The sequence below is a fragment of the Xenopus laevis genome, chromosome 6L, assembly GCF_017654675.1.
Source record: "Xenopus laevis strain J_2021 chromosome 6L, Xenopus_laevis_v10.1, whole genome shotgun sequence".
In the NCBI taxonomy this organism is placed as follows: Eukaryota; Metazoa; Chordata; class Amphibia; order Anura; family Pipidae; genus Xenopus; species Xenopus laevis.
In genome coordinates this window covers 5,396,040-5,422,640 of record NC_054381.1, presented here as the reverse complement: position 1 = coordinate 5,422,640, position 26,601 = coordinate 5,396,040, and the positions used below count along the sequence as shown (strand labels likewise).

General features: G+C 44.5%; 1 long non-coding RNA gene across 2 annotated transcripts; it reads right to left on the bottom strand.

Moving 5' to 3' along the window:
* Positions 1–2,727: 2,727 nt before the first annotated feature.
* On the bottom strand, positions 2,728–11,204 carry LOC121393125. 2 transcript variants are annotated; one of them, XR_005961740.1, is made up of 5 exons: positions 10,422–11,204; positions 9,245–9,402; positions 8,855–8,999; positions 8,486–8,590; positions 2,728–2,935 (listed from the first exon to the last, which is right to left on the bottom strand). It is a non-coding gene; the product is annotated as an uncharacterized LOC121393125 (long non-coding RNA). The 2 variants fall into 2 exon arrangements; XR_005961739.1 differs by lacking the exon at positions 2,728–2,935 and adding an exon at positions 6,335–6,942.
* Between the last annotated feature and the right edge of the window lie 15,397 nt (positions 11,205–26,601).

Here is a 26,601-nt window from a genome sequence, read left to right as displayed (position 1 = left end):
CATTCATCGCCGAAACACAACTGCCCTTACTGAAAAGAGACCATTCTATGTTGATTGTGAAATCTCCTGCCTCTCGTAAATGAATCACTTATTCTCCCTCTCTTGGTAGGGAATTCCGTAACTTGACTGGAATGAGACCATTTCTATGATGATGGTGCAAACTCCTTTATTTAAAAGGGTTGTTTGCCTTTAAATTAACCTTTAGTATGATGTAGGGCAGTGCTGTCCAACTTCTATGGTACCGAGGGCCGGAATTTTTCCAATCTACATGGTGGGGGGCCGATAATGGAAGCCAGTGTTAGCCACTCCCTGTTTTTAGACCACACCCACTTTAAACCACACCCATGTTACCGCAAGACCATGTCCACATTAATAGCACACCAAAAAAACATATGGTTGGTGCTCACTGCAGGGATCAGGGCCAGAACTAGGGGTAGGCAGAGTAGGCGGCTGTCTAGGGCGCCATCATTGAGGGGCACACTTTTTTCAAGTGTTTATTTAATAATTTGTTTCAGTGATCATGGTCACCCAGTTGGGTGGAATCCATCTCCTTCCCCCTCTTGCTGGCAAGTAATAGCTATGACGTGCGTATACGCGTCAATGACATCACTGATATGTTGGGTGACAGAGAGAGGCAGAGAGCTGGGGGGCTGCTGGGTGTGACTCTCGCTGCTCTCACACTTGCACAGTTACACTGAACTCAAGACTTTCTTTCTATTACTATAAAGTGTGAAGCCCCTGCTGGCACAGCCACGTACAGATTTGGGGCCCATATATTTACTGTTGCTGCTGAGCTGGGCGCTGGCACAGGTACATAAATACTTGGGGTCAATATCATGTGATCAGGTTTATTTTTGGCTGCTGCTGACACAGGTAAAGATTGGGGGCAATATAATGGCTGCAGGAGGGCTGTATGATGGATAGCTGCTGAGCTTGCTGGGACAGGTACCGGGGGCAGTAATATAAATGAAAAAGTGTTGTACATTTTCTTGCTCTCTTTATTTAAAAACCATCATGGTAAGGAGGGAAATGGTAATGCAGGACAGGGGGGCACTGAGTGAAGCTCTTGACTAGGGAGCCGAACTATCTTGTGCCTGTCCTGGCAAGGATGTCACTCATATGTTAAAAAAGCTAAGTCATATTAAGACATTCCCATAAATGCATATGCCTCCTCCTCCTCCCCTGTGTATAATACAGTACCCCAGCATATGATTAAACACCTTAGGGGCCCCTAACAATAATTTTCAAATGCTAACAAACCCCCAGAACAAATACCAGGCTTATGTTCCATAGGGATCATAGGACAGGCAGAGTATGGCAAACACAGGGTGCAAAGAGCAGGCAAAGTATGACACACACAGGAGTATAGGGAAAACAGAGCAGGAGACAGGAATAAGGACCAGTCTAACAGAAGCGTAACTAGAGGGGGGCGGGCCCTGGCGCAGGACGCGCAGCCGGGCCCCCGCCCCCCTCCGTACACCCGGAAACTGGCCGGGAATATGCGCCGCACAGCGGCGCACGGACTGCGTGGACTGCCGGGGGGCCCTGAGGGGGTGCAGCCCTGGCCCACTCACACCCCCTGCTCCCCCGGTAGTTCCGCCACTGCAGTCTAATATGTACTACATACAGTGACACAGAGCTGGTGCCCCATTAGCATTTTGTATAAAGTGAGAACAGGAGAACAATGTGGCAGTTTCAGTCTGGGTCTCAGGTAGAACAGTACAGGGGCTTTAGGATATAAACAATAGAGGGGTCTCAGGTAGAACAGTACAGGGGCTTTAGGATATAAACAATAGAGGGGTCTCAGGTAGAACAGTACAGGGGCTTTAGGATATAAACAATAGAGGGGTCTCAGGTAGAACAGTACAGGGGCTTTAGGATATAAACAATAGAGGGGTCTCAGGTAGAACAGTACAGGGGCTTTAGGATATAAACAATAGAGGGGTCTCAGGTAGAACAGTACAGGGGCTTTAGGATATAAACAATAGAGGGGTCTCAGGTAGAACAGTACAGGGGCTTTAGGATATAAACAATAGAGGTGTCACAAGTGTGAACAATACAGGGGGATTAGTCTGAAATTGAGGTTTAGACAATACAAGGGCCAGTTAATCTCTGTAGTGATACTTTTTAAATTTTACACATGGTAATCAGACACAGCAGGCTGACTTTGATGTGGAGGGCCACATGAGGGGGGGTCGCGGGCCGCATGTGGCCCACGGGCTGCCAGTTGGACAGCCCTGATGTAGGGGACAATATTCTGAGACAATTTGCATTTGGTTTTCATTTTTTTTATTATTTTTTTTTTTTTATTATTTGTGGTTTTTGAGTTATTTAGCTTTTTATTCAGCAGCTCTCCACTTTGCAATTTCAGCAATCTGGTTGTTAAGGTCCAAATTCCCCTAGCAACCATGCACTGATCTGAATAAGAGACTGGAATATGAATAGGAGAGACCTGAATAGAAAGATGAGGAATAAAAAGTAGCAATAACAATACATTTGTAGCCTTACAGAGTATTTGTTTTTAGATGGGGTCAGTGACCCTCATTTGAAAGCTGGAAAGAGTTGTAAGTAAAAGGCAGATAATTAAAAAAATGATAAAAAATAAATATATAATGAAGGCCAGTTGAAAAGTTGCTTAGAATTAACGAATCTATAATGTGTTTATTGAGAAAGTGAGTCTGGACAGATAGGCTTTACACCACTAAATTAAGCCTTTAAAGTGCAGTTTTGGACTCATAGATCTTCCCAGAGGTTCTAATGTGGGAGTTTCAGAACTGCAGACGATGGACTGGAGATGTAAAGTCCTTATAGGGATGTGGGTACTCACTGTGCTGAGCGGAATAGTCTTGATCACCTTGTATTGTTTCTTGGGCTCCATTGAGGTGATGCTCAGTGATCAGAGGGCTCTGTCTTTGCACTTGTTAAAGCGATTGACCTGCAAAGAAACAGAAGTTCAGTCCCAATTCAGACGTTTGTACAATGAGATGAATGTATGACCCCCCCCCGATCTTTATTTCATTTAACTACAATTTCAGCCAATTACCAGCTCCCATCAGGCTCAGCCAGGTAACTGTATAATTGCAGGTTACTTGTGATACAGAGGGGTAGGAATGAGTTACAGCCCCCCTCCATTTCTAGAACTACTCTCTCTATTCTATTACTAGTTGCTACTCCCCCCCCCATTCCCATTAGACGCTGAGTAGGAAAAGTAGAAGTTGCAGAAAATGGAGAGGCCGAGGCACAAACACCATTACTGAGTCTCTGCTCTACTGCACAAACCAATCCAGGGGCCAGAGGTAGAGGGGTCGGCTGGGTCAGGAACAAGAGTGATGAGTGGGAGCCTTTATAATAATGAATTAATACACAGAAAGATACCACTCACGGGGGCTACTTTACAGTACTATATGCTGTACCCTTGATGTGTCCAGCAGTGACCCCCTGTATCTCTAAGGGTTACAGTCCAGCACTATCCCCTGTACCCCCAATGGTTACAGTATATCACTATCCCTGTACCCCCCAATGGTTACAGTATATCACTATCCCAGTACCCCCCAATGGTTACAGTATATCACTATCCCCTGTACCCCCAATGGTTACAGTATATCACTATCCCTGTACCCCCCAATGGTTACAGTATATCACTATCCCAGTACCCCCCAATGGTTACAGTATATCACTATCCCTGTACCCCCCAATGGTTACAGTATATCACTATCCCCCATACCCCCAATGGTTACAGTCTATCACTATCCCTGTACCCCCAATGGTTACAGTATATCACTATCCCCTGTACCCCCAATTGTTACAGTATATCACTATCCCCTGTACCCCCAATGGTTACAGTATATCACTATCCCTGTACCCCCAATGGTTACAGTATATCACTATCCCTGTACCCCCAATGGTTACAGTATATCTCTATCCCTGTACCCCCAATGGTTACAGTATATCACTATCCCTGTACCCCCAATGGTTACAGTATATCACTATCCCTGTACCCCCAATGGTTACAGTATATCTCTATCCCTGTACCCCCAATGGTTACAGTATATCACTATCCCCTGTACCCCCAATGGTTACAGTATATCACTATCCCCTGTACCCCCAATGGTTACAGTATATCACTATCCCTGTACCCCCAATGGTTACAGTATATCACTATCCCCTGTACCCCCAATGGTTACAGTATATCACTATCCCCTGTACCCCCAATGGTTACAGTATATCACTATCCCCTGTACCCCCAATGGTTACAGTATATCACTATCCCAGTACCCCCCAATGGTTACAGTATATCACTATCCTTGTACCCCCCAATGGTTACAGTATATCACTATCCCCTGTACCCCTAATGGTTACAGTATATCACTATCCCTGTACCCCCAATGGTTACAGTATATCACTATCCCTGTACCCCCCAATGGTTACAGTATATCACTATCCCCTGTACCCCCAATGCTCAACGAGCCAGGAATAGGGCTCTGACTCCTTTTCTATTCCTGGTTATGGGAAAGAGAGCAGCCCAGGAGTAGAGCGAATCAGAGCTCTTTGTATCTCTAAAGAGGAATGAGATTTACCAGCCAAGGGGGGTGGGGGTGTTTGAGTGAAACTGATACAAAACAAGTAATTGGATTTATATCCCATCACAATCCTACACAGCTTTTGTGTAACTGTAACTCCCAACATCCAATGTTGCCAGGAGATGTAGTTCCATTTAGAGTATATAGATACTCCTGATTTCAGTAGAACTGACAGTTGTCCCCTTATGGAGATGTCCCATCCCTGGGTTGTTCTGCCCAATCATGTGCCACTTTATATCTGGAGTTTTATCCATGAACATTTCCGCTCAGTGCTTGGGATTAATGGTCCATAGACTGGAATGGGATACGGCTTCCCTGCCCTGTAACTGGGATCATTAATCTCCAGCAGAATCGAGGGCAGAACCAGCACACGGAGCAGCCTCATCCATCAACCAGTGACACTAATGGGCTCTTGTCCCAAGTGGAGATTTGTCTCACGGCCCTTTCCAGATAGTCACACGGGGCTTCCAAGCAATATCCATGGGCAAGTGGGCATTTAAAGGGACAGTAGGACTTTTTTTTACAGGTGAGCTTGTGTTCTGATGCCAGAAAAGGTTCCCTCCCACCTCCACAACTTATAGTTGACATTTCAATTTAAAAACAAACAAACCGTAACACAAAAAAAAGCTGATGTACAGCCATGTGGACAGTCATTCAAGCACAGGATACACAGTAGATAACAGATAAGTACTACTATAGTTTATATAAACAAGCTGCTGTGTAGCCATGGGGGCAGCCATTCAAGCACAGGATACACAGTAGATAACAGATAAGTACTACTATAGTTTATATAAACAAGCTGCTGTGTAGCCATGGGGCAGCCATTCAAGCACAGGATACACAGTAGATAACAGATAAGTACTACTATAGTTTATATAAACAAGCTGCTGTGTAGCCATGGGGGCAGCCATTCAAGCACAGGATACACAGTAGATAACAGATAAGTACTACTATAGTTTATATAAACAAGCTGCTGTGTAGCCATGGGGGCAGCCATTCAAGCACAGGATACACAGTAGATAACAGATAAATACTACTATAGTTTATATAAACAAGCTGCTGTGTAGCCATGGGGGCAGCCATTCAAGCACAGGATACACAGTAGATAACAGATAAGTACTACTATAGTTTATATAAACAAGCTGCTGTGTAACCAAGGGGGCAGCCATTCAAGTACAGGATACACAGTAGATAACAGATAAGTACTACTATAGTTTAAAGCTGCTGTGTAGCCATGGGGGCAGCCATTCAAGCACAGGATACACAGTAGATAACAGATAAGTACTACTATAGTTTATATAAACAAGCTGCTGTGTAGCCATGGGGGCAGCCATTCAAGCACAGGATACACAGTAGATAACAGATAAGTACTACTATAGTTTATATAAACAAGCTGCTGTGTAGCCATGGGGGCAGCCATCCAAGTACAGGATACACAATAGATAACAGATAAGTACTACTATAGTTTATATATAAACAAGCTGCTGTGTAGCCATGGGGGCAGCCATTCAAGCACAGGATACACAGTAGATAACAGATAAGTACTACTATAGTTTATATAAACAAGCTGCTGTGTAGCCATGGGGGCAGCCATTCAAGCACAGGATACACAGTAGATAACAGATAAGTACTACTATAGTTTATATAAACAAGCCGCTGTGTAGCCATGGGGGCAGCCATTCAAGCACAGGATACACAGTAGATAACAGATAAGTACTACTATAGTTTATATATAAACAAAGTGCTGTGTAGCCATGGGGGCAGCCATTCAAAGCTGAAAAGGGAGAAAAAGCACACGATACAGAACAGATAACAGATAAGCTCTGTGGTATACAATGGGATTCTTCAGAACGTATCTGTTATCTATTGAGTATCCTGTGCAGCAGTTCATACAAACAAACAGCAGCTTGATTATATAAACTATAGTTGTATACACAGCAGTTGTACCAGTTCAGGGCAACCGTACAATTTATTGTTATTCCTTTCAAACACTTTAATTTTATACAGAGCAGAGATATAAAGAGCACATGAACATTTACATTTACTCCTCGCGGTGCAGTTAAACATAGTAAATACCAAAAGGCAGTAAAAACAGGTCAAACTGGTCCTATACAAGGGTAACTAGACACTTTCAGCTGTTCCTATTCTGACAATGACAATATTCCATGAAGCGGCAGAACACGCCCCACACTCCTCCTCTGCCTCTCAGACAAATCTGCCGGGGTCCCCGAAATCCCTCATTAGTGAGTGAGACAAAGCGCTGGGGCTGCTGGGAGTCCGACTCTGTACTGATAAAATCACTGCAATACAATGAGGCCCCACTGCTCTCCCTTTCTCCACTACTCCAGCCAGCGTCTTTGTGCTAAAAGGGGAAATCATTAAAGGAGAAAAGAGGTTGGTTTTGTCGTTTCTTGGTTATCAGATAATGTAAAACCCACATGAAGGTGCAAGAACAGATTAAAACGCACACGAGAGGGAATCAGCTGAGCAGCAGACTAGAGGGATCCTTCTGGGACCCAGAGGAGATAATGGACATAAAGTCTCAGGAGATTCACAATCGTATTGATCCATATGATTCAGTAATCACATTCTATTCAATGGGATTTAACTAACCACATTAACTAAATTTAATCACAGAGTACTTAACCAGCCTGGCTTACTATCTTTATTAACAAACTGCTACCCGAACCCATTAACTAGACTTAATAAGTACTCAGCTAATGAGAATCTAATTCAATAACAAAGTAACAACACAGCAACATGTGTCTTGTGCTAGTTGCTTTTGCCCAAGAACATTTATACAGTGTACTGTCCCCCATCCCAATTCTGTCCCCGTATTGTCCCCATACAGTTCCCATATTGTCCCCATACAGTTCCCATACAGTCCCTTATACAGTTCCCATATTGTCCCCATACAGACCCCATACAGTAGCCATACTGTCCCCATACGGTACCCATACTGTCTCCATACTGTCCTCGTCCCCATACAGTCCCCACACAGTCCCCTGTTCCCATACTGTCCCCAGCCCCCATACTATTCCCATACAGTACCCATACAGTCCCCATATGGTACCCATACTGTCCCCACACTGTCCCAAATTCCCATACTGTCCCCAGTCCCCATACTGTTCGCATACAGCCCACATACTGTCCCCATACGGCACCCATACTGTCCCCAATTCCCATACTGTCCCCAGTCCCCATACAGTACCCATACTGTCCCCATAGTGGCACTATACTAGGCATTGTTACTAGGTAGAATTCAGCATCAGCACCACGGACAGTGCTCAGTGAATTACTGAGCAGAGTAATTTTCCCTAATTCACATGATAATTTCCTCAAACTAGGCTTTCTACCCAACATTGCCTCACCTCTCTGCACCTTCTTCTGGAACCCTCTTATTTCATCAGACTCCCCACTCTCTATCACTCTCTCCACTCTTAACCAGTCACTATTCGGAGAACCATCCCCAGCTCCTCTAAGCTTCCTCCATCACTAGAGCTTTTCTCTAACCACCTTCCCCCTTGCACAGCCCACACCTCTTGTATCTTTCCATTAGACTGTAAGCTCTTAGTTTTTAGCCCATGTTTGACATATAATGCCCATTTTATTAACATTAGGCCCATGGTTACCGGCAGAGAAACTGTAGAGGGACAGACAGTCAGTCCCCAAAACCAACTAATGCACTAGAGACAGCACTAAGGGTTCTATGGGGGGCAGAATGGTGGGCAGAGGAGCTGAGAAGAGAGGACAGAGAGGGAGGGGCAATCTTTTGGACTGCCCTGTAGAACACACTTGGGCCAAAGAAAGGGCAGCAGCAACATGAGCCAGGCGGCTGTATGAGCTTATAAACTGGAGTCAAAACATGTAAAATGGTTTCCCAGCAGGACGCGCCAATCACTTACCTTCCGTACATGGCATGAAAACAATACTGAGCGGTGACTCTCATTCTTCTTCAGCTCCTGAAGGGTTTTGGAAAATTGAGAAGCTGCTGGAGGGTTATCTTTCTCCTTGGGGAGCCAAACAAGTGTATTATTTTTATTATAGAGGTAATGGGGAGAGACCAATCACTCTAGTGTGTGTTACTGGAGAGGTAGGTGAGACTGGCCAATCACTCTGTGAGCTGTGTGTGTTATTGCAGATATATAAGTATTTAGTATGGAGTAACATATGGTAAGTAATCCAGCATGAATTAACTATGGTTGATACCAAATAACATACAGTAAGTATAGGCTATGTATTGCCACTGGTTGTCCAGTCGACCCAATACTCACCTAGGACAGGTAGTCTTGCCTCCAGGCCCACTCGTACCCAACGTCATAACGCAGATCCTTACGCAGATCCATAGCGACCACCTTGGCATTGATCTAAGACATATCCGAGGGAGGAATGTTCTTCACTATCTGCCTGGCTCTCCATCTGTAGTGTTGCAATAAAAACTCATGGAGTTTAATGGGATCAATGGGGCAGAGACCCCCTGATACTGGAACCAAGAAAGTTCACGTAGTAGACTCTTTCTGCCCTTACTTTTATCTCTCTGCCCTTCCCCAGTTTTAGGGAAGGGAGTCCACATGAGACTTCTCCACCTTTTTGGTTCTAGTATCAGAGACTTTCCCATGGTAGGGGCCAAACCAATAGAGATTTCCCAGAGTTCCCTCCTTTACCTTTTTAAAAGGATCTTGCTGATCTCCTGGAACTTTTCCAGCACGGTCGGTGGTTCTGGTCACTCCACGCTCTTCCTGTAGTCCAACATGTTGCTCATGATGCTGTAAACTGCCCGCAGCTTCTTAAAGCACATATGTGCCACAGTCCCACGCCAAAGCTGCAGTAAGTCAAAAGGACAGTGTGAGTAAAGCTTCTACAACTAGCAGAGGCTGCTGTAGGGACATCACATTTGCTACACTCAAGGCCAATTCTTTGCATCCCTTTGGGCATGGGGACTGGAACACAAGGTGATTCCGGGTGCCCAAAACTGCCCTGTGCACCACTGTGCTAAAACGTGGGTGGTCTGAAATACTTGTTTATCCTTAGGGCCCTTATACAGGAGTATGACCCTTGGACTGTTCAGTTCAATGACAGCAGGACTGAGTTACTTGCAGCAGGAATATAACGTTAGGTGGAGGGAGCACATCACTTGCTGGTTTCTGTGCTCTAACAACCGAATTCCAACATTGGGCAGCGATTTGATTGGAATCCCCAATTATACGACTGCATTTCTTGCAGCAGGAAAAAATGTTAGACTGAGGGAGACCAAATAGAAACCATTTCATATCTCAAGAACAATCTACATCTATGGCAGCTCCCTTCCAACACCCTATTCCAGCACAGTGGCCTATATTAAAGCATTGTTAGCCGAGTCCAATCTCAATGACTCTGGTTAAATCCCTGTAGTACAGCGCCATTAATCCTATTTTGCATGATATTTTATCACCATAGCTACAACCTGAGACCATGAATGTTCAGCTGAGGATGGAAATACATTTGTGTCATTGTAAATAGTAACAATCAGGGAGGAACTGTCGGTTCTGGGCGAGATCCAATGACAATGTCAGTTTCGCTAAATTTGGGCCTGGGCTTTAATTTACATGTGAATGCACTGAATGTTCTGGTAGCAGCGCTCCACATTGAGTAAATGGGGCCCACATTAAAGACTAAATATAAATCAAGGCTATTCATTACCTCCCACACAGCCTCTAACCCAGCAGGACTGGAGTGAGTCACGGAGGAGCCATAAGAAATAACGATTTTTGTTTAAACCTGCCATAAACTGAGGAATAATAGGAAATGATGGTGTTAACCCTACTCTTACCTCTTCCAATAAATATAGAGTACTTGCTTTACCTGTTTTGCTGACTGTCTGTAGTCTGACTGGTGGGTAATATTCTCTGCACTGTTGGTTCTGACTCCTGTTTGTTGTTGAATTAAGTGGTGGGGAAACAAGCTGCAGTAATTCTGGTTTGATAACTTGTAGAAGTGGACACAGGCAATATATTATAAGCACAGGGTGCGGCCCAACAGACAGATCAGCAACAAACAGAGCCGATTCCATTCAGGTATAAACCAGTATAGGAACTGCCATGTAGCCTGTGCCATAATCTGTCCTGACGGCTTTACCTCCTCCCCCTTCCCCTGGCTCTGATTAAACCTGACAGTTCTCCTCTAACCCACAAATACACACAGCTCTGAGGGGCCACAAGAAAATGGAGGAGAAGAAAAAATAAACCCAGACTTGATCCCCCCTCCCTCCATCCTCACCGGCTGCCCCATCCCTTTGTGCATTACTGGCCCTGGGCACAAGGGAACACGAGCTCCGGCAAATCAGAGGTGACAGCTCAGCCAAGAAACTCTGAAACACAATTTATTTATCCCCTGTTTGCCATTATGTTGTCTGCACCTAAATAAAACACAAGCCATGATTTGTAGTGAATCCCAATTAAATTATCTGAGATTTCTTACAGGAGCAACTGAGAGTCCATCTCTGGGGCCAATAATTCTGGAAATACACTAAGCAAAAATGTATAACAATAACGTGCAGTTCTGCAGCACCTCTCACCATTTTTATCATCACTAATATTATACTGTATATATTATATAGTAGGGAGAGATGGTGCCTATAGTAACAGTGGATAATAGTCTCTGGGAAGGGAGTGTGACTGTGGGATAGCAGGTATAGTAGGGAGAGATGGTGTCTATAGTAACAGTGGATAATAGTCTCTGGGAAGGGAGTGTGACTGTGGGATAGCAGGTATAGTAGGGAGAGATGGTGTCTATAGTAACAGTGGGATAATAGTCTCTGGGAAGGGAGTGTGACTGTGGGATAGCAGGTATAGTAGGGAGAGATGTGTCTATAGTAACAGTGGATAATAGTCTCTGGGAAGGGAGTGTGACTGTGTGATAGCAGGTATAGTAGGGAGAGATGTGTCTATAGTAACAGTGGGATAATAGTCTCTGGGAAGGGAGTGTGACTGTGGGATAGCAGGTATAGTAGGGAGAGATGGTGCCTATAGTAACAGTGGATAATAGTCTCTGGGAAGGGAGTGTGACTGTGGGATAGGAGGTATAGTAGGGAGAGATGGTGTCTATAGTAACAGTGGATAATAGTCTCTGGGAAGGGAGTGTGACTGTGGGATAGCAGGTATAGTAGGGAGAGATGGTGCCTATAGTAACAGTGGATAATAGTCTCTGGGAAGGGAGTATGACTGTGGGATAGCAGGTATAGTAGGGAGAGATGGTGTCTATAGTAACAGTGGATAATAGTCTCTGGGAAGGGAGTGTGACTATGGGATAGCAGGTATAGTAGGGAGAGATGGTGCCTATAGTAACAGTGGATAATAGTCTCTGGGAAGGGAGTGTGACTGTGGGATAGCAGGTATAGTAGGGAGAGATGGTGTCTATAGTAACAGTGGATAATAGTCTCTGGGAAGGGAGTGTGACTGTGGGATAGCAGGTATAGTAGGGAGAGATGGTGTCTATAGTAACAGTGGGATAATAGTCTCTGGGAAGGGAGTGTGACTGTGGGATAGCAGGTATAGTAGGGAGAGATGTGTCTATAGTAACAGTGGATAATAGTCTCTGGGAAGGGAGTGTGACTGTGTGATAGCAGGTATAGTAGGGAGAGATGTGTCTATAGTAACAGTGGGATAATAGTCTCTGGGAAGGGAGTGTGACTGTGGGATAGCAGGTATAGTAGGGAGAGATGGTGCCTATAGTAACAGTGGATAATAGTCTCTGGGAAGGGAGTGTGACTGTGGGATAGGAGGTATAGTAGGGAGAGATGGTGTCTATAGTAACAGTGGATAATAGTCTCTGGGAAGGGAGTGTGACTGTGGGATAGCAGGTATAGTAGGGAGAGATGGTGCCTATAGTAACAGTGGATAATAGTCTCTGGGAAGGGAGTATGACTGTGGGATAGCAGGTATAGTAGGGAGAGATGGTGTCTATAGTAACAGTGGATAATAGTCTCTGGGAAGGGAGTGTGACTATGGGATAGCAGGTATAGTAGGGAGAGATGGTGCCTATAGTAACAGTGGATAATAGTCTCTGGGAAGGGAGTGTGACTGTGGGATAGCAGGTATAGTAGGGAGAGATGGTGCCTATAGTAACAGTGGATAATAGTCTCTGGGAAGGGAGTGTGACTGTGGGATAGCAGGTATAGTAGGGAGAGATGGTGTCTATAGTAACAGTGGATAATAGTCTCTGGGAAGGGAGTGTGACTGTGGGATAGCAGGTATAGTAGGGAGAGATGGTGCCTATAGTAACAGTAGATAATAGTCTCTGGGAAGGGAGTGTGACTGTGGGATAGCAGGTATAGTAGGGAGAGATGGTGTCTATAGTAACAGTGGATAATAGTCTCTGGGAAGGGAGTGTGACTGTGGGATAGCAGGTATAGTAGGGAGAGATGGTGCCTATAGTAACAGTAGATAATAGTCTCTGGGAAGGGAGTGTGACTGTGGGATAGCAGGTATAGTAGGGACAGATGGTGTCTATAGTAACAGTGGATAATAGTCTCTGGGAAGGGAGTGTGACTGTGGGATAGCAGGTATAGTAGGGAGAGATGGTGCCTATAGTAACAGTGGGATAATAGTCTCTGGGAAGGGAGTGTGACTGTGGGATAGCAGGTATAGTAGGGAGAGATGTGTCTATAGTAACAGTGGATAATAGTCTCTGGGAAGGGAGTGTGACTGTGGGATAGCAGGTATAGTAGGGAGAGATGTGTCTATAGTAACAGTGGATAATAGTCTCTGGGAAGGGAGTGTGACTGTGGGATAGCAGGTATAGTAGGGAGAGATGGTGCCTATAGTAACAGTGGATAATAGTCTCTGGGAAGGGAGTGTGACTGTGGGATAGCAGGTATAGTAGGGAGAGATGGTGTCTATAGTAACAGTGGATAATAGTCTCTAGGAAGGGAGTGTGACTGTGGGATAGCAGGTATAGTAGGGAGAGATGGTGTCTATAGTAACAGTGGATAATAGTCTCTGGGAAGGGAGTGTGACTATGGGATAGCAGGTATAGTAGGGAGAGATGGTGCCTATAGTAACAGTGGATAATAGTCTCTGGGAAGGGAGTGTGACTGTGGGATAGCAGGTATAGTAGGGAGAGATGGTGCCTATAGTAACAGTGGATAATAGTCTCTGGGAAGGGAGTGTGACTGTGGGATAGCAGGTATAGTAGGGAGAGATGGTGTCTATAGTAACAGTGGATAATAGTCTCTGGGAAGGGAGTGTGACTGTGGGATAGCAGGTATAGTAGGGAGAGATGGTGCCTATAGTAACAGTAGATAATAGTCTCTGGGAAGGGAGTGTGACTGTGGGATAGCAGGTATAGTAGGGACAGATGGTGTCTATAGTAACAGTGGATAATAGTCTCTGGGAAGGGAGTGTGACTGTGGGATAGCAGGTATAGTAGGGAGAGATGGTGCCTATAGTAACAGTGGGATAATAGTCTCTGGGAAGGGAGTGTGACTGTGGGATAGCAGGTATAGTAGGGAGAGATGTGTCTATAGTAACAGTGGATAATAGTCTCTGGGAAGGGAGTGTGACTGTGGGATAGCAGGTATAGTAGGGAGAGATGGTGCCTATAGTAACAGTGGATAATAGTCTCTGGGAAGGGAGTGTGACTGTGGGATAGCAGGTATAGTAGGGAGAGATGGTGTCTATAGTAACAGTGGATAATAGTCTCTAGGAAGGGAGTGTGACTGTGGGATAGCAGGTATAGTAGGGAGAGATGGTGTCTATAGTAACAGTGGATAATAGTCTCTAGGAAGGGAGTGTGACTGTGGGATAGCAGGTATAGTAGGGAGAGACGGTCACTCAAGCCCCCAGTGCATGAAACTATATTGTATATGTATCTTTCACTGTACAGGGCTCTATTTTCTTTTTTGCACAACTGAGTGCAGGCTCTGGTACAAGTAGGTGTAGACAATAAATGGCACATCCACCAGTGCAGCACTTATACTTGAGTATGGGGAGTATGACTGGGAATGGTACAACAGCCGTTGATTGGAGCAGGTTGGGTTACACTCATCTTCACTATTAACAGGCTGATTGGGTCTCCCAGAATAATCCCAGGCAGATGTGATCCCTGGGGAGGCTGTAACATGACAAACACCCGCAACTCCCATCTGCGCTGGGACAGAGACTCATTGATGGAGGAGACGGGAGGAGCGGATGGGGCAGACCATATGTTTCATGTTAACTGGAGGTCTCTGAGCTGATTAGTAAAACTGCTCTATACCCTGCGCTGTGTTATATTCCTCTGTCTCCTGGTGCCTGCGCTAATGGAATAATTACAATGGACGGCTTTTCCCCATAGGGGCCCATTGATCCATATTTAGTAGTAACCCCTGTGTCTTACAGTTTGCTGTTTGGGGGAAGTGCTCTTTTTTAATGGGGGGGGGTTTACATCTTATTATACATACTGATTTTTTTTTTTTTTTAAATATGCAGTAAAGGGGTCATGCTGTCGCTGGGGAAAGTTTGCCTTAGCCTTGTAACCCATGGTAACCAACCAGTGAGCAGCACTTATCAACTTAATGTTGTGGGAATAACAAATATATATATATATATAAAATCGGTTGCCGTGGGTTACTGGCATGGAACTCACTTTCGTCCTTGTTACTGTATAACCTCCTTTTCACTGGTTTCTCTATTTTTTCTGTTTTAAATTCAGGTAAATTTATTGAAGGTTAAACACATAATAACATAATAATCGAGTTACATATTAGTACAGACAGACAGAAGTAGTTACGTGTTCCTATATTGATTATAATTGCTACAGAACAACCGGTGCTTTGCACAATGTCAATAGATGTGGCTTATGTGCCTGTGGGATCCCCTGCCAAGGACAAGGAAATTTCCTAAGCCAAGGACCCCGAATATGTTGAAAGAGCTTTATACAGCCCTTTCTTTTGAGGATCGGGTATTCTACAGAGCAGTGACTGGAGAGTGTTGATATCCAGAGTGAAATGTGTTGGGCTTCCAGTTATGGGTAATGGGCTTGAAACAGGGCTTTGATAATGAAGATTTTGGTTTGGGAAGGGGCTTGTCTTGTGATCAAGTTGCCCAAGAGGCAAGCAATATTGTCTAGTGATAGTTTGATCTCCAGCACCTTAGAAAGTGTGGTTACTATGGATTGCCAATAGGGTTGAATAACTGTTCCAATCTAAATGGGGTGTTTCTAGTAATAAGTATGGCTACTCCTGATGAGTGGCTCGAGTAGGCTGCCTGGTAGTACCACCCTATCCATTGGCTTCTCAAGGCCAACACCTTGGAGCCCTGTAAGTGAATTTCCAGTACAATTATAATGTTAGTCCCAGTCCTTTTCAAAAAGTCCAGTGCCAGCCTACTCTTTACAGCATCACTGATGCCCCTCACATTTAACCCGGGTGTTTCCTGGTTTTCCTGCCCCGACTCCACCCACCCACTCCCACCCAACTCTGCCCACTGCCACCCGACGGGCTGCGCCCTGATGTGGGAGTGTCGGCTCCATTTTGAGTGCGTTGGGCCTCCCTGGCATATTTCTTAAGCTGCAGCTGCCTCTTTTCTGCACAATGTTTTTGCCTCATAATTGTTCTCTGGACATTGGCTCCCAGCTGGGCTCTGTGTTTAGGCTAATGATGTAGGAATTTTACAGGATGATACAGACCAGGATGAGGAGCTCTCCTTAGATGTCTCTGCTCACATTCTGCTCCAGACCAGGCCTCCTCCCAAATTTATTCTGTTTTTACAAACTTTCCCTGGAGGGTTGAGAGATTTATAACAGAGATATAGAAGATGACAAAAGATTCATGTATAAAGCAAATTCGATTCCCAGACAAAAGCCACACAACTCCTGCACACCTACTGTCTGAACTGTATGGGGTGCCCAATATTTTTCTACTCTGAAGAGTCTGTAAGGTCCCACTGTGCAAGGAAGTTTAGTTCCGTGTAGCCTTGAAGCAGTGGGAAGACAAACTGGAGGAAGGAATGGACGCCACATGCTGGTTATTAGCTGCCGGCCCCTTTTGTTTTTATTTTATCCCAGACACATGGCCACCTCTTGGTGCCTACGGCTGGCCTGGCAGGAGGCTTCTGTTTTTATTTCATTATTTAATTTACATCTGCTGCCATTAAAGAGAAACTAAACCAACAGCTGGAGTGAGGGCCTGGAAGAATATTGGGCATGAAATCTTATTTGGATGAAATAGTGGTGTTTCCAGTCCAGAAAATGGATGATTGTGAGTGCCTTAGTACCTATGGGTGAGATACATGTAGACTCCAGTGCTCTCCTACACACTTCCAGTAGGTACCAGCATCCATTGATTAAGACTGTTATGGGATAGTCACTTACCTTCTGCAGAAAGAGAATGATAAGCGGCATCAGCTCAGCACATTCCTCCTCTAAGCTCATGAGGGTCTGGGGGTTTCGGATGAAAACTTTGGTATGGCCGTAGGCCACGTCATCCTCAAACCTGTGATGAGCTATCAAAGCTTTGGTGGCTTCAATGTCCGAGTTCATCAGATGATTGGGCCAGGTCTATTCACAGGTCATCTTATACCTACCAACAGGTGGACACAGTGAGCTGAGCTCCTATTTCCTAGTTTTATGTTTAAAGATTTGGTCCACTTGGGGAAAAGCTTGGGTCTATTAACATTAACTTCCCCTTTAATTAAGTGAATGCAATCTCCTTCTGTTATTTCCTAGATACACAGCCCTGATTCTCTGTACTACCTGCCATGTAACTACCCCATGTTGGGGGAAGAGTGAACTCAAACTTCTATAATACATACCCAAGTGTAACCCAGTAGTAAGAAGTGTTCAATTACTGCACTTGTAGCCTAAGCACCTCTATTGTCTGGAATGGTGGGTGCAAGATCACTAGGGTAAGAGGAATATAAACTAGATTCCTTCTCCACAACTATAAGCCCTGGATGTTGGTAGGATCATACCTGCAGGATGAGGGTTATCCTGGAGTATAAATAGTGGGAGAGCTTTGAGTAGACCTAGTAGTGATGCATTTCTTATGCAAGAGTGATCTAATGTCCCACTACAGAACCATGTGACCACCATCCCAAGGCTTAATGGTGCATATATGTTCCAGAGGCAGTAGCAACCTGGCCCAAGCCTGTGAACCCCTGGAGAAGGCTAGTTAATAGGAAGACCTAAATTTGGGTTAGTTCACCCAGGAGTGCCCTCAAGAAGGTGTGATCGCAGTGCCTAGAATTCAGAACTTTGGTTACGTTTAGACACCCCCCCCCCGGGCCAAGCCCTTCAATATTCTCATTTAACTGTACCAGAGCAGGAATCTCTCATATGGCTGTCGATAGGCAAATCCAGCCCTCCTGACCCCAACATTCTCTAACAATCCCAAGTATTCCACCTGGAGACGACACCTCTGCTCATCAAACTGGTACGGAGCCTTGTGGTATGGCTCCTGCAAGAGACAGGGGTAGGTCACATTATGTACAGGGTTCTGCTAATTAGAGGTGAGACAGCAGCAAGTTTAGCAATGGAATAGTTGGTTATCATCAAAAGCCCATCAGATATTGGTTTATGGTGGCATACACTAAAGGATCTGCCAAACATTGAATCCAAATATGGGCCTATACAGACAGCTTGTGAGAGGGTGGCATCAAGGCACCCCTTACTTGATGGGACTTATTAATCTGCCAAATAAATATGTGGCTGATTTTTGGTTCGATATTGGGCAGGCCATCAGGAGGCCTCCATGCACAGGCTCATAAGCTGCCCACTCTGACTCCAAGGGCTGAGCCACCATCTTTTATTGGCTCATGTATGACCAGTTTTAGTCAGAGACAAAGCACATCAGTGAGGTAATAGAAGTCAAAAGGTTTTGCACCAGATCAAGAAGCCCATATTGGTTACTGGTTGCGACATACATTGCCTTAATTCCCCAGACTCAGTGGATCTCATTTACCAACAGTAAGTGCAAAATATTGTGTAGACTATTTCACAATATAGTGTAGGGACCCAACCTACTAAGGGACCCCTGTAATTAGTGCCAGGTCCTGGCTGACTCCCAGCACCTTACCTACTAACTCCCAGTCCTAGAATCACTCTGAAGGGCCACTCCAGACTAAGAAGGAAACATTCAGTGGTGTATGATAGGCACGACACTGCCAGTGACAGCACAGAATCACTGCTGGACTCCAGAGTGGAGCACGGGTTGAATTCTGCTCCATGCCAACAGTAGAACATGTAGAACACATGAGGCAGGCCTTGTACCCTGAGAGCACAGACTGACAGCAGCACGGGTATAATTAATGCCTCACATTCACAAAGTAGAAAGATGAAAGAGAGAAAGTGTAAATTATTGAACACTAGCCTGGCAGGTGTCGCCGCTCTGCCACTTTGTCACACTTTACGGAATTTGGGAAACCTGCTCCATTACCGTACAAAGCGCAGCACCGTCAGTGTGGAATGAAACAGAGAAAAGGGAAGGAACAATGGAGCGAGGAGCAGAGAACAAATCAATTTCACCTAGACAGCCCGGTTTTTGGAAGGGCTGCCGGGTAAAAAGTGCTGGATTTCCAAATTAGGAAACCTGGACAGAACAATGAAGTGAATGACATGGCGATCAGCCAATCGCTTATTGCAATTACCCCCCCCATGTCATCCGTCCCACTTCCTGCATCCCCCACCCTGACATCATCCGGTCCACCCCCTGCCCGTTTTCCCCCAAGAAAAAAAGTGACAACCCTAATAAACATGCTCCATGGCCATGTTGTGTAACAGGGCAATGAGGCTCCAAGATGATGCTGTACTGACTCCGGTGCTCCAACAACAACCCAAGTCAGTGTTGAACACTAAACCACACCCACGTTACCACAATAACTTGTAACACCAAAAAACCACTGCAGGGATATCACTCATATGTGGAACAAGTTTATTAAGTCATATTACCACAGACCTTTAAATCCACATGCCTCATCCTCCCCTGTGGATAACACAGCACCTCCCCCAACACATGTTTAAACACCTTAGGGGCCTGTAATAAATTCCCACCAGGTTCACCTTCCATAGGCAGATTATGGCACACACAGGGGGCATAGGGAAGGCAGAGTATGGCACACACAGGGAACATAGGACAGACAGTGTATGACACACACAGGGAGCATAGGACAGACAGTGTATGACACACACAGAGCATAGGGAAGGCAGAGTATGGCACACACAGGGAGCATAGGACAGACAGTGTATGACACACACAGGGAGCATAGGACAGACAGTGTATGACACACACAGGGAGCATAGGGAAGGTAGAGTATGGCACACACAGGGAACATATGTCAGGAAGAGTATGGCACACACAGGGAGCAAAGGACAGACAGAGTATGGCACACACAGGGAGCATAGGACAGAGTATGGCACACAGGGAGCATAGGACAGACAGTGTATGACACACACAGGGAGCATAGGACAGACAGTGTATGACACACACAGGGAGCAAAGGGAAGGTAGAGTATGGCACACAGGGAACATATGGCAGGAAGACTATGACACACACAGGGAGCATAGGGAAGGCAGAGTATGACACACACATGGAGCATAGGGAAGGTAGAGTATGACACATCACAGGGAACATAGGGCAGGAAGAGTATGACACACACAGGGAGCATAGGCAAGGCAGAGTATGACACACACAGGGAGCATAGGGAAGGCAGAGTATGGCACACACAGGGAGCATAGGGCAGGCAGAGTATGGCACACACAGGGAGCAAAGGACAGACAGAGTATGACACACATAGGGAGCATAGGGCAGGCAGAGTATGGCACACACAGGGAGCATAGGGCAGGCAGAGTATGACACACACAGGGAGCATAGGGAAGGCAGAGTATGACATACACAGGGAGCATAGGGCAGGCAGAGTATGACACACACAGGGAGCATAGGGAAGGCAGAGTATGGCACACACAGGGAGCATAGGGCAGGCAGAGTATGGCACACACAGGGAGCAAAGGACAGACAGAGTATGACACACATAGGGAGCATAGGGCAGGCAGAGTATGGCACACACAGGGAGCATAGGGCAGGCAGAGTATGACACACACAGGGAGCATAGGGCAGGCAGAGTATGGCACACACAGGGAGCATAGGGCAGGCAGAGTATGACACACACAGGGAACATAGGACAGACAGAGTATGACCACACAGGGAGCATAGGGCAGGCAGAGTATGACATACACAGGGGGAAATTTTTCATGTGAGGGGCCACACAAAGGGAATCACAGACCGGATGTGGTCTATGGGCAGCCATTTGGATAGTACTGTCCTAGGTAACAGTGACTGTAATATATATTATCTAATTTAATGTTTGTTGCAAAAACAGAAAAGGGGGACTTGATTGCTTCACTTGCAAATACTAAATGCCAATAAATATTTAAAGAGCTACAGTTACCCTGCAATTGCTGGTTTGGGTCTGAAAAAGATCAGAAGTGCATTTTTAGCTCAAAGACCTCCTGAACCAGTGATGATATGCAGTTTCCATTAAAATCTATAGCAGACAGTATGGGTAGTTCCAGGGTGCAGACATACTATTGTTCTGTATTTGCTGTTCCCTTTCCCTGTCCCAAGTTACAGCCCCTTCATCCCTTTATTGTCCCACTGTGAACACTGCAGCCCGGGGCACTTATTCCTGTTTGCAGCCCCCTAAAGACAAGTCTGGTTCCCCATAAATCAAACAATTGCTGTGGTTTAATTCCACGCCATGTGTTTATGAGCAGTTCTGAGAAGTGCCGGCCACTCCAGCTGCTCTGCCCCTAATTGTTACTATGACAAAGCGCCTCTGGTTTCTGCACATTTCTGCCTCTTCCATTAACTCCTTTTCCTTAACGTCCAATATCTATAGAATGTGCATGTAAACAACAGGGCCCATGTCTACCAAGCTGGGCTAAGCAAGTGATGCTCTGGCTTTAAATATGGATCCCTGAAGAACAAATATATCCAGCAGGTATAATAAATGGAGCTTCAGCCAAGACTCCATTTCCCACAGTTCCCAGTTTCTAAAACCACTAAAACGTTTTTAGAATGATATTTTATTTCATGGGAAAAAGAGCCGAGCTCCTCTGGTAGAAAAGTCCTTTGAGCATCTCCAGGTATCAGTTGCTCCTCAGCTTTCCCAGTGGTGGGGCTTCATCACAACTGATTTGCTGGCGGCTTTTAGGTTTAAAATGTTAAATGAGCCGGCAGCCAGTTCCTCTCACTTGCGATGACAGATAATCTCAAGAGAAACTGTCAGCACTGGCTGGAACACATCTTTCCCTTTAGCAACGGGGCTGACAAATCACCTGCTGGTTTGTCCTCATTGACCTTCTAATAATGAGCAGCTCAGGCCTCGGGGGAGAGACACCTATATGGGTGCAGTTCCACCAGACGCCTATTTCCTTCATTATAGTTACCAGTGTTTGGACTCCTTCCACTTTCTGCTTTCGGATCATTTTGCACATTTGTCTCGTAGCAAAGTCAGCTTATGATTGGTGTCCATCCCTTGTGTCCATCCTGCCCATTCTGATAAATGCTGCACAACTGCACAGGGTGGAGCCATTGGGAGCCATATGGAAGTGCAGGAGCGTATTTGGATGGAAGAACCATTTTGTCCATTAAGGTCTCTACTCTATCAGATCAGGGTCCCTGTACTGATAAACCTCTTAGTGAAACACTAAACATCCTCCATAAAACTACAGAAACCCTAAATGACTAGTCCTTCTAGGATCTCACAATAGTCACAGTTTGGGGCCCTAACCACATGGTCTGGATACACAATGACCCTGCATCCAAGAGAACAATCCTAATTCCCCCCTTTCCATTATGGTAAAGTCGCCTGATCCAGCCTATCTTACAGAACTTGTAGACTCTCAACCCCAACTGAATTCAAGGTTCTTACCCCATGTTCTTGCTTGGGGCAATATTACAGGTGCACACATGTACTAGGCATCAACTAAATAAATCAGCTGTCAACAATTTGTGGCTTTACTATCAGTAAGGCCCACAGGTTGAGAATCCATGTTGTAACCTAAACATTTTGACCCACATAGTTTACTTCATAGCAAAGAGTAGTGACCCTATAAGTAAACCTAGTGGACTGTTCCTGCTGAATTGTGCTTAGTACAGAGGAATACCTATGCTGCCATAGTTTTATGGGATCTCTCTGTACAGACTATGAGCAAACTTAGGGACTGTTCCTGCTGAATTGTGCTTAGTACAGGGAATACCTATGCTGCCATAGTTTTATGGGATCTCTCTGTACAGACTATGAGCAAACTTAGGGGACTGTTCCTGCTGAATTGTGCTTAGTACAGAGGAATACCTATGCTGCCATAGTTTTATGGGATCTCTCTGTACAGACTATGAGCAAACTTAGGGGCTGTTCCTGCTGAATTGTGCTTAGTACAGAGGAATACCTATGCTGCCATAGTTTTATGGGATCTCTCTGTACAGACTATGAGCAAACTTAGGGGACTGTTCCTGCTGAATTGTGCTTAGTACAGGGAATACCTATGCTGCCATAGTTTTATGGGATCTCTCTGTACAGACTATGAGCAAACTTAGGGGCTGTTCCTGCTGAATTGTTCTTAGTACAGGGAATACCTATGCTGTCATAGTTTTATGGTACCTCTCTATAAGATATAAACACAAGTGCACAGCATTGGACATTGTAAAAGGTGAATATTGTTAAGGGTTAAATAAAAAGTGACATTATTTTTTCAGGCGTATTGAATAACTATTTCTTTCATGCATGTGAATTTACAGAGCTGGCGTGATCTCTGGCAGATGTCAGGGTGCCTTGCTGGGTGCAGCAGGGAAGATGGAAGAGCTGATAGAGATAGATTTCACCTCCACGTTGGACGGACAGCTGTTTCATATCCATAAATAACAGATTGATGACTTTCTCCATTACTGGGTCACATGGGGTCGCACAGACAGATGGACATTTGAATTATACGCAGAGTCTAGACACCATGCACACAGGGCAAGATCATATTCATTAACCTTTATACAGTTCAAAGGGAAATAGAGATTTGTACTTTGAGTTCATCTAGTGGTAATTCAGGTTCATTCAGCGGGTATTTCGTTTCTCTGCATCAGTCAAGGAGAAGACAGATCTGAAGAACCACCATGATTGCCAAGTTTGTGCTACCACATTATTTTATCTAATGGGTGGCCTGGTAACATATCAGTTATCAGCCATGTCATGTTAGTCAGCAACCATGCCACTAAAATACATAGGAGGGCTCCGTAGGGTTAGTGACCTGAGAAGAGTAGGGTGAAAGCTCAGTAATACATCTTATGTGCACCTCTGGACTGCACGGAGCACAAGGTGGAACAGCAGAGCAAGATGATGGTGATAGGAATGCAAGATGCAGAAACCAGAACAATAGAATATAAATAAGACACAATGGTGATGACAGCATGACAAAATGGAGAGTAAGACAAGATAGTGATAGTAGAGCAAGATGGCATAATAAATACAATGTGACAGTAAGGAAAGATGGTGTAGGGCAAGACAAAGACAGTAGGACAGTAGGGTCAGTAAAGATAACAGTAAAGCAATATGTAGATACTAGAGCAAGATGGCATAAGAAAACATGGCAGTAGGCCAAGATATAGATAAGAGAACAATAAAGAGACAGTAGGACAATACATCAGGGCAAGATGAAAAGGTGACAGAACAAAATATCTCAATTATAGACCAAGATGGGGCATTAGAATAAGTCAGAGACAGTAGAGCAAGATGGTGACCGTTAATAAAATAGAGAATAATGAGATGTAAACTATTTGGGGTTCATTTATAAACACTGGGCAAATCTGAACCTGGGCAGTAACCCATAGCAACCAATCAGTGATTTGTTTTTTTTTCAGCCAGCTGCAGGTTAAGTACTAAAAGCAATCACCTGATGGGCTGGTATGCGTTAGAGCCCAGGAGAAAATGTGCCCACTGTTTATAAATGACCATCCACTAGACAATGGAGACATTAGAACAGGATGGAGACAATAAGGCACAATGGAAACAATAGAAGAAGATGAGGACATTAAACTAGGTTGGAGACAGCAGGGCACAATGAAAAAAAAAGAAGATGAAGACTTTAGAACAGAGTAGAGACAGAAGAACATGACGGAAACAGTAGAAGAAGATGATAACATTAGAACAGGAAAGAGACAGTAGGACATGGTGAAAACAGTAGAAAAAGATGAAGACATTAGAACAGGATAGAGACAGTAGGACATGGTGAAAACAGTAGAAGATGAAGAAATTAGAAAAGGATGGAGACAGTAGGGCATGATGGAAATCGTAAGAGAAGATGAAGGCATTAAACTAGGTTGGAGACAGTAGGGCATGATGGAAACAGTAGAAGAAGATTATGACATTAGAACAGGATAGAGACAGTAGGACATGGTGAAAACAGTAGAAGATGAAGAAATTAGAACAGGATGGAGACAGTAGGGCATGATGGAAATCATAAGAGAAGATGAAGGCATTAAACTAGGTTGGAGACTGAAGGGCATGATGGAAGAAGATGAAGACATTAGAACAGAAGAAGAAGATGATGACATTAAAACAGGATGGAGACAGTAAGACATGATGGAAATTGTAGGAGAAGATGAAGACATTAAACTAGGTTGGAGACAGTAGGGCATGATGGAAACAGTAGAAGAAGATTAAGACATTAGAACAGGATAGAGACAGTAGGACATTATGAAAACAGTAGAAGAAGATGAAGACAGTAGAACAGGATGGAGACAGTAGGGCATGATGGAAACTGTTGGAGAAGATGAAGACATTATAACAGGATGGAGACAGTAGGGTATGATGGAAACAGTATAAGATGATGAAGACAATAAACTAGGTTGGAGACAGTAGGACATGATGGAAACAGTAGAAGAAGATTATGACATTTGAACAGGATGGAGACAGTAGGGCATGATGGAAATTGTAGGAGAAGCTGAAAACATTAGAACAGGATGGAATCCATATGGCACTGCCCATAATGAAGGTCACCAATGGTGAGTCCACAATTAGCCTTTTGCAGAGCCCCTTATAACATTCAAGAAAATAATATGCTTGGCACACAATCCTAGCCCTGAACAAGGTTAGCCCCAGTTAAGTAGTTTAGCTCAGCCAATCATATTCTGCAGCATCAGACTGGCGTGTCCAGGGCCCACCAGATTGGAGCATATGCTATTTAGTACCGGGAATTTTCTGAACAATACAGTAATTAAAGAAGAACCTTCTAGTTATTTCTGATCTGTAGCTGGAACATTAGAATAATTCTGAATCTGGTGCAGCAAGAAAAGCTTCTGTGCCACTCACAGGGCAAATGAACAGAATCCATGCCAAGGTTTCTCTCGGTTTCTCTTATTGTATATATATATATATATATATATATATATATATATATATATATATATATATATAATCTGAGTCTGTACATGATGGTATTGCAATCCAAGGAGAGGGAGAGAACAAGGATAAACACAGACACAGGGTTATGCACATTTTGCTTAAAGCAACCAATCAGAAATTAGCTTTGCTAGTTGAAATACAGTTAGATGTTTAAAGGCAATATCTGATTGGCTGCTAGTGTCTGGCTCTCATTTAAGTCAAGTGGAATCAAAATGACCTTGGAATATAAATGTTAAAACTGTTTAATATTATATTACTCAGATTTTGTATTGTCCTGGGCAGAAGAGGACACACAGAAGAGGCTCAAGCCTTGGGTGCAATTGTTGTGGACCAATCAGGGGGTACGGCTGGACAGAGAGGTGGATGGGTAGAAATTTGGACAGTGTTGGCTTGCTTCTAACCATTTAGTCTATTTCATGGTCATTCCCTATTTTTTAAGGGGCTTAATAATGGAAGACTATAGTATATTATGAACAGACTAGGAAAAAAAATAGATTGTTTGAGGAGAGGAGGAATAATAGTTTGGAAAGTGGGCCCCAAGAACTAAGGTTTTCTGGTGAGCCCCTGACATCCCAGTCCGACACTGGGCACAATCCTACTGATATTTACAGAAAATACCA